General features: G+C 51.8%; 1 long non-coding RNA gene across 1 annotated transcript; it reads left to right on the top strand.

The window, feature by feature from the left end:
• The first annotated feature begins 489 nt into the window (after window positions 1-489).
• On the top strand, window positions 490-6,347 carry LOC135976843 (uncharacterized). Its single transcript, XR_010594134.1, has 3 exons — window positions 490-849; window positions 1,789-3,633; window positions 5,606-6,347. It is a non-coding gene; the product is annotated as an uncharacterized LOC135976843 (long non-coding RNA).
• Window positions 6,348-8,308: the final 1,961 nt, after the last annotated feature.

The raw sequence follows: 8,308 nt of genomic DNA, 5'->3' as shown, positions 1-8,308 counted from the left end.
CCATCCAGTGTGTGGAAGTTGAAGCCAGACAAATTCAGACTGGAAATAAGGTGTAAATTTTTATCAGTGCAGGTAATTAACCAGTGGATCAATTTACCAAGGACTGTGGTGGATTCTCCATCACTGGTCATTTTAAAATAAAGATTGGGATGTTTCCCTAACAGCTCTGCTCTAGGAATTATCTGGGGGCAGGTCTCTGGCCTGGGTTCCAGGGGGTCAGACTAGATGATCACCCTGGTCCCTTCTGGCCATGTGATCGCTGAATCTCTGAATGTAGGAATAGCTAAAACAATGGAGGCTGCCTCCCATGGCCTGGGGAGCCTGGCAGAGCCTGAGCCAAAGCTAAGCCACATGGGCTGAGGAGTTTCAACACAGGGGCTGTGGCACTGATTGGTTGCAGTGGTGTGTGTCTGTATGTGAGGCAGAAAGCCAAGGAGCAGACAGCGCAAGAGAAGCAGTTGTGAGCATGGCCCTGAGAGGGATCACAGACAGAACTCCTGGACTGGGGGCACAGGGCTGGCTGGAGAGGCAGACTTGGAAATTGAGAGTGAGGAAACTGTTCTTTGTAAATAAACAGGATTCCCGGACTCATGGAATCAATTTCTCCTCCTAACGGAAACAGCCTGGCACGGCCCCAAACACTGGTTAATCACTTGGGTCCAAAGGAGCAACAATCTACTCACTAACCTTAGAACAACAGGGTTTATTGACTGGAAGCAGCCGATCATGTTGGCTTTGAAAAGGAGTTTGCCCAGAGGGTTTTTTTACTTTCATGACTGCAGAGAGTTTTGTGACTTCAGTAAAATGATGTATAATCCCAGAAACAAGGGTTTCAAGAGCAAAGGGAAGGTGAGACCCCAGTTAGGAAGGAACGGGCAAGGCAGGTAGATCGATCCTGGCTGGAAGGGCCCTGGCAATGCAGGCAGACACCTTGTGTCTCAGAACTGAGGAGCTGCTCTTTGGAGTCTCTTCGGGTCTAATCCAGCCATCACAAGCAGCAGTCTGTTGGGGACTATGGTCCTAGGTCATTTCCCTGAAGTTTCCTAGCAGAAACCATGCTAAAGGGAATGGCTGCTCGGCATAGGCGCCGACTCCGTGGCTCCTCCGGGGCTGGAGCACCCACGGGGAAAAATTGGTTGGTGCTCAGCACCCACCAGCAGCTCCCCACCCCCCTGCCCAGCTCACCTCTGCCCCGCCTCCGCCTCCTCCCCTGAGCGCGCCATGTGCCCGCTTTTTCCTCCTAGCTCCCAGCGCTTGCGCTGCGAAAAAGCTGTTTCGTGGGGCTGGAAAGGCGGGGGGAGGAGGGGGAACATGGTGCGCTTGGGGAAGAGGCGGGGCTGGGGCCAGGATTTGGGGAAGGGGTTGAATAGGGGCAAGGAGGGGGTGGAGTTGTGGCGGAGACTTTGGGGGAGGGATTGGAATGGGGGAAGGGCGGGGGTGGTGAAAGGGTGGAGTCGGGGCGCGGGGAAAGTTGGCGCCTATGCTGCTTGAAGGGAGGAAGGGAATCAGATCTTTCCCACTCTTTCTGTTTGTTAATAGCCCTCGAGCAGAATGCGATTTTCTTTGATTTATTTTCTATTTAAACTTATTCACAAAGTTCTTGGCCCATAGTCTGGAAGTTCAGGCAGCTGTGGGTAATTTGATTGGACCCACAGAACTCCAGGTTTGATCCTGTTCCCTGATTGGATCAGTGTAACCAGAGAAAAGCTCAGGTCTGTGAGTTCAGAATTTGCTTTCCCCAAATATATTCCACTAGTTGCTTAACATTCTCTTTCCGCCCCCATTCAGGCTGGCAGCACTGTCACTCGGTTGTGCACAGGAAGCAAAGCAGCACCAGTGTATTCCGTGGAGCATTCATCAGCTCTGCCGAGTTATTCACCCCGCGCTAAGCAGTGAATCCTTTCTCTCCGAGATCCGAGCTGGAAACAGGCTTGTTTCACTGGGCGGAAATGCCTCTCTGCAGCCTGGGCACCCAACGCGCCATCGAACCTGCCCCCCTACCCCGTTCCGAGAGCGGATCTGAAAACAGTGGGGTTATGAGAACCTCATGGCTGCGGCACAAACATAACAGGGTTATGGGAATCTGTTAGTTGAGACACAAGCAAACAAATGGGGGAAGCTAGACAATTTGTCCCTGATCTCGTCACACGGTCCCTCTGCTAGTGACTGGGGCTCTGGGAAAGCAGCAAGTCGCTCTGCCTCTGGGTCACAGCCCCAGCCTCGGGTGTGAGGGTCTGTCAGGTTGTGTCAGTAACACCCTGACACTATCTTGGTGGAGCTGCTGGCCACTGCTATCCTTGGTTTGAAGGGGCAGACAGCTGAGTGCTGCTGCACTAATGTGGAGACACAGGGCTGAGCTCCCATTTGTGGCTGGTTCCTGAGCAGCCATGGTTGGCTCCTGGCTGAGGCCCTCATGTTCAGCTCTGGGCCCCGCAGTACCAGGAACAGGTTGACCAAGAGGAGCCACCAAACACTCAGGGGGCCGGAGGGGCAGCGTTATTTGGAAGAGCTGAATCGGCCTCGCTCGGCCCCAGGGAGGCCTGATAAGGGCCTAGCACTTACGAGCGACTGGAGGAGGCCCCAGGGTTAGTAACCAGGAGCAAATATTAGGACAGAAAAGAGTTAGGCTGATTGTCAGGACCAGCCTGGCTGCTGGTGGGGTGGAGGATATGGAGCTCCCTGCCCAGGGGAGGCTGGGAGCTCTATCAATTGGGGCATTTCACACTGGACTCCACCACACCTGAGCTAGTGTACAAGTGGGGCTGATCCTACCCTGGCCCACGGGGGCGCAGCAGCTGGGCTGTCTGATGGGGTCACAGCAGGGCCCTGGCTTCACTCACTCTCCCCTCTGTCCGATTTCACTCCATGTCCTTTCCCCTTCCAGGCGGGACGTCCTGGATCTTGTCGCAGGGAAGCAGAACCGGCTCCAACTTCACGGGCATTTTAGGGTCTGATCCAGAGTCCATTGGAATCAATGGAAAGACTCCCAATGACTTTCGTGGGCTTTGGATCAAGCCTCTAATGACCGTGGTTTGGGCCAGGAGGAGCTTCATTAACTAAACCCAACAGCAAGCAGGTGCCGGCTTGTCCGTAGGCCACCTGGGGAAGTATTCGTAAGCACAAAATGCTGGAAATAAAAGGGAGCTTTAAAATGACATCCCCAGCATGGTCCATGCACCAGCAGCCTTGCCAAGGACTCTCTAGTTCAGGGTTTTATACTGCTGCCCATCCCCATAGTATCTGGGCTCTCACAGTGGGGAATTAGCTGATATTAAGCATTTCCACTCATATACAGGATCTCGCACATTTCTCTGATGATAGTTAATTATTACAGCTCTGCTTCTTGCTGAGGTCAGAATGCTGAGCTTGTGACATCACAGTCTTTCTTATAGCAACAAGCTGATGTCATAAAGAGAGGATTGAGCTTACAGCAGGTTCAGACAGAGGGAGAAGCCCAGGACAGAGGAAGCCCTTCTTTAAAGGCAATACCTGCCCAGGCAATATGGGATGAGAGCAGCAGTGAATGTTCCTGGTTGTATAACAAGTTCTTGGTCTGTATTTGCTCCAGCATGTGAGTGACTAACACCAGCAGCACACAGCCCTGCCAGCTGATTCTGATCAGGGGTGACGCAGGTGAGGAGAGAGAGTGAATGAAATGTGATGTCAGGGAATTATGGCTGCCCTGCTACTTGGGAGCTCTCAGTGGCTCTGCAGAGCAGCTTTTCTACAGGGCACCTCAGCAGGGCCAGTTCTAGGTTTTTTGCCGCCCCAAGCAAAAAATTTTTTGGCTGCCCCCCACCCCAGCCCTGGGCTCCCCCCTCCCCTGCTCCTTGCTGCCCCAGCCCTGGGCTCTTCCCCCCAACCTGCACCCTCCTGCTGTCCCAGCCCTGGGTCACTGGTAACTCGCTCCCGGGGCGGGTCGTTCAGCAGGAATTTTGGATGTGCACAGAACACAGACAGGATTGGTTCCCATATGGTTACAGAACTGCAGTAAAGTGGAACAATTTTTAGCTTGTGCGATTGGAGGATGTCTGGATGCATATTATAAGACTGTCCTACATAAATGAGGAAAAGTTGAGGTGCCTTTATTAGTCGTTTGTTCCACTCTTTGTTTCTATAGGGATTTGCCAATGCAATCACTGTCTTCCTTTTAAACAAATAAAACTAAAAAAAAAAAAAAAGCAATGGCTGTTGAAAATAGCAATTCCAGTCCTAAAAATCACTGGGAAGCATTGCTTGCTCAATTTTATCCTACTTTTTCTACAGCAAGTTACAGTGGATCCGTATATTTGATTTGGGAGAAATGAAGTAACAGCTGCCTAAATTGAGCTTGAGCACTCCTGAATTTTGAGGGTGTTCAAATCTGGAAGGCAGGTGCTAGATTCCCTTTCTGAATATTAGCTATATCTGGAAAGGAAAAGTCAATTTCTGCTTCCATGGCTCAGAAGTGGAATTCCTCCTACGTGCCTGGTACTGTATCTAAAGCTGCCCAGGTCCTCTAGCAGAGTCTCCCTTCCCTTACTTTTCATTTTAAAGTCTAGTGGGATCCACGTACCTCCCTTGCTAGGCTTCAGATACAGAGGTGCACTGTCCCTTTAGTCCACCCAATTCCTTCGTTGGGGTCTGCAAGGTGAGGTCACACCAGTATCCCTAATCCAGTCTGGGGAAGTCTTCTGAAGGGGATATCTGGGGCAAAGCCTTGTACTCCTTGGGCTGGGCACACTTGTCCCCCACTCACAGTGCCACCCCGTTCTAGCAGCCAGCTCTCCATTCACAGCAAGCTGCAGCATGGCTCAGCTACCTCCCTCCCTCCCCCTCCCTTTCCTGTTGATAGCTGCCAGGGGATTGCTGGGAAATGTAGTTCTTTCCCTGCATCAGGGCTGGCTCTATAGGCAGGGAGCTAGGCAAGGAACTACAGCTCCCAGGGTCCCATGGGTTCTCCGCTTCTGCAGCGTTGCGAGAGGGGAGGAAGTGAGTTTAAAAAAAAAAAAAAAAGGATGGCCAGAATGCCGCCCTCTGCAAATGTGCTGCCCCAAGCACCTGCTTGTTTTGCTGGTGCCTAGAGCCGGCCCTGCACCTCAGGGAACACACCTGCTCACTCAGGAGACTGAGCGGCTACACCTAAACATTACGCACTGCACTGCAGAGTGTTGCAATGGGCCTGTGTTGAGAGCACGGCTGGTAATCAAGAGGAGACTGGGCCCAGAAATCAGTGGACCAAAACTGGGGTGTCAGAAACTAGGCCTAATAGGTGGACACAATAATGTGAGGATGGAGGCCTTGAAAAGAGACTTTGAGGGGGGCTCAGATGGAGAGTAGATGGCTGGGAGATTCCTAAGGGAAGGGCTGGCGGGCTCCTGCTTCGCTCCAGAGACTTTGTCCATTCGGGAGCCCCGAGGGTCATCCTGACTCTCAGGCCTTGGCATGCCAGTGGGGATGCCTGCTGTGATTGTTGGGCCTACAAAACATATCCCGATTGTGAGCTCAAATAGGAAAGGTCAGTGAAAGGTCACAAGATGCCACAATAACCTATCATTTTTGCCTACTTGGCCATTAATCATGAAAAATAGGTCAAGCTATTTATGATGTTGAATGTTTTAATCAGATGCAAGAGAACCAGGCAGAGAAACTGGATTAATCTAAATCCAAAAGGCCATGCTGACAGAAGCCACAGACTGTTGAAATGATGCTTGTTAAAATGAGATGATGTGGACCAGCAGTTGAAATGAAATTAGTGTGATGGCTCTTAGGCCCAGAGGGAGGACAAACTAATGAGGGAAACAGGCTATTCCACCCCCCATTCCCTGTATGGGTCCTTAGAGAAAGGGACTTTGGGAGGGGAAGAACAGAAGGTACAGCCGGCGGCTACCAGCGCAAGCTTCACCCTGGTGGCTGCCACCCCACTGTTTCCTGGCGCCCAGGGCCTTTATCATCCCGCTCCTGAGAGAAGTCCTGAGACCAGAGCAGGCCAGTGCGAGGGGCCCAGATGACATGGCCACCCGACCGGCTCCAGCTGAATCCCAACCTCCACCTGGGACGACCGTTACCACCATCTTTGATACTATCTGAAAGGCTGTCAAACCTGGGGGATTTTCCTAAAACCGATGCAGCAACAGCTCCTGCCCTTCTCAACCAGCGCGCTCTCTTCAGAAAAGGACACACCCCCATCTTCAACACCGCCTCAGAGACTGTCAAGCAACAGGGGTTTCCCTTTAAAACTCTCTCCAGCTGAAGGGAAAGGCAACAAGGGATGCTGTACAGTGACAGCCTGACTTCATACTTTATATTGCAAAGGCTTTAACTGTTTTTCCTTCTTTTCTGTATCTTTAATAAAAGCTTGGAAGGATTTTGAATGGTGAGATTGCCATGGTATTAAGCAGGCTGTGGTCTCTGTATACACCCCCACTCCCTCAGACCTTGTTTAACACTATTTAATGTTGTTTCAGTGATGGGGGTATATTAACACATTTGGTTCATTTATTCCATCTAAATCAGAGGGTTTCAAACTGGGGGTCAGGTCCCCCTGGGGGGCACAGAATGTGTTTGAGAGGAGGGGGCGTGAGAAGCTTTAGGAAAAAAAGCGTACTGCACACATTTTTCCCACAGCACTGAATAACTCCTGAGGTTTGAGGGGGACAGGACATTCATTTTAGACCCTGGCAGCTGTTCAATATGCCATCCTGGCTTCTGCACTGCTGCTGGCAGTGGCACTGCCTTCAGAGCTGGGTGCCTGGCCAGCAGCTGCTGCTCGCCGGCTGCCCAGCTCTGAAGGCAGCACTGCTGCTAGCAGCAGGGCAGTAGTAAGGCTGGCACGGTATGCTGACTATAACAGCTCTGTTTGAATCAATGCCTTGCTGGTTTTAATATTTAGTGAGAGTTGCATGTTGACTTTTTTATCAATATATGAACTTGTGTGGTGGGAGAAGCGGGTGTAAACTGCTACAGACACAAAGAAGGGGGATGCGATCAAATACGTTTGAGAAGCACTGAACTAAATGAATGTAATAGGCCTGACCATCACCACTGCACCAGCGAGATCCCCAGTCAGATATCTGTGAGATCCTGCTCTGTCTTCCCTCCCTCGTGTGTCCCTTTCCATCCCTCACTTTCTTCCTCCTGGCCTCTCTCTTTTCTCTCTCTCGGCTTGTCACCTGATCCTGAGCCCAGCTGTACTGCACGGCACCTGCACTCCCAGAGATGACGTGTAACTGTTGATAGTTGGAGGGCAGGTATTTTTAACACACTCCCCCCCAAAATATAAGTAAAAATATAAACGCTGGCAGAAATCGGAGTGTGTGGGGGGGGGAGGACGGGACACATGACCCTGCATGCTCTCCCCACGCGTCGCCTCTGCACACAACAGGATGAGACAGTACTGCCCAGCCTGAGAAGTTCCAGTGAAGGAGAGAGACCCGACCAGCACAGCTGGATGCAGTTCCGGGAGGGGGCAGTGAGCCAGGGTCCAGAACAACAGCTGTGATGGCTGACCTGCCAGCCCAGAGCACCCATCCGGGACAGACCAGCCACCTCGTAGCTGGAGAACATTAACAAAAACCATATTTCCACCACCTTTACTATGCTGTCTCTTCTCCTTTTTGTGTCTGACTGTCAAAAGCAGAGAAGGTAACCCACCGCTCCCACCTCAGCAGCCAAACCCCTTCCCACCCACCAAGGACTGTCTGACTCTCTCTTGCCAAGGGGCTCTCATAGGTTCTGACTGAGCTTGGTTTAGTTACAGAACCGCTCAGTAGCAATGCCAATAGGCTTCATGCCTTGTTTTGACACTTTTTCTCTTGTGTATCCTGATCAACACGTCTCCAGTCTTCGGCGTGAATTTCCTAGTGTGTTTGCCATGGGACTAAGCAGGCCGAGGTCTCTGCACTCAGAACCCTGAAAGTGCTTCACTGTTCAGTGTTGTACAGCACCCCGAGCAATCCCACCTGGCTATTGGTGCAGCCTGCTGGGCTCTGCAGCTCCATGGCCCCCCTCTACCACAGCTGCAAATATTTGTTTTCAGTAGCTCTTACTCATTAACCTGTACGGCCCATGAGGTGTTCTTTGCCCTGGCACAGTATTAGTGCTGCCTGCAGAGCAGGGGATATAGCACCTGCAGCTGCTCAGCCATTCGCTTCCTTTGTGCATTCCTGCCCTCCTGGCTCTCCCCTCTGGTTCGCTCTGCAGGGGCTGAACATGGCGAAGTAGCTGCTTTGGTACCTCGCCCTCTTGGGGGCTGTTGCACAAACAAGTGGGTGATGTGACAGGCAGGCTGAGCCCTGTCTGTCTGTCTGCCTTCCAAACAGCTGGCAAA

This window comes from Chrysemys picta, chromosome 20, assembly GCF_011386835.1.
Source record: "Chrysemys picta bellii isolate R12L10 chromosome 20, ASM1138683v2, whole genome shotgun sequence".
Lineage (NCBI taxonomy): Eukaryota > Metazoa > Chordata > Testudines > Emydidae > Chrysemys > Chrysemys picta.
The sequence above is the reverse complement of the archived record's forward strand: the minus strand, read 5'-3'. Positions and strand labels throughout refer to the sequence as shown.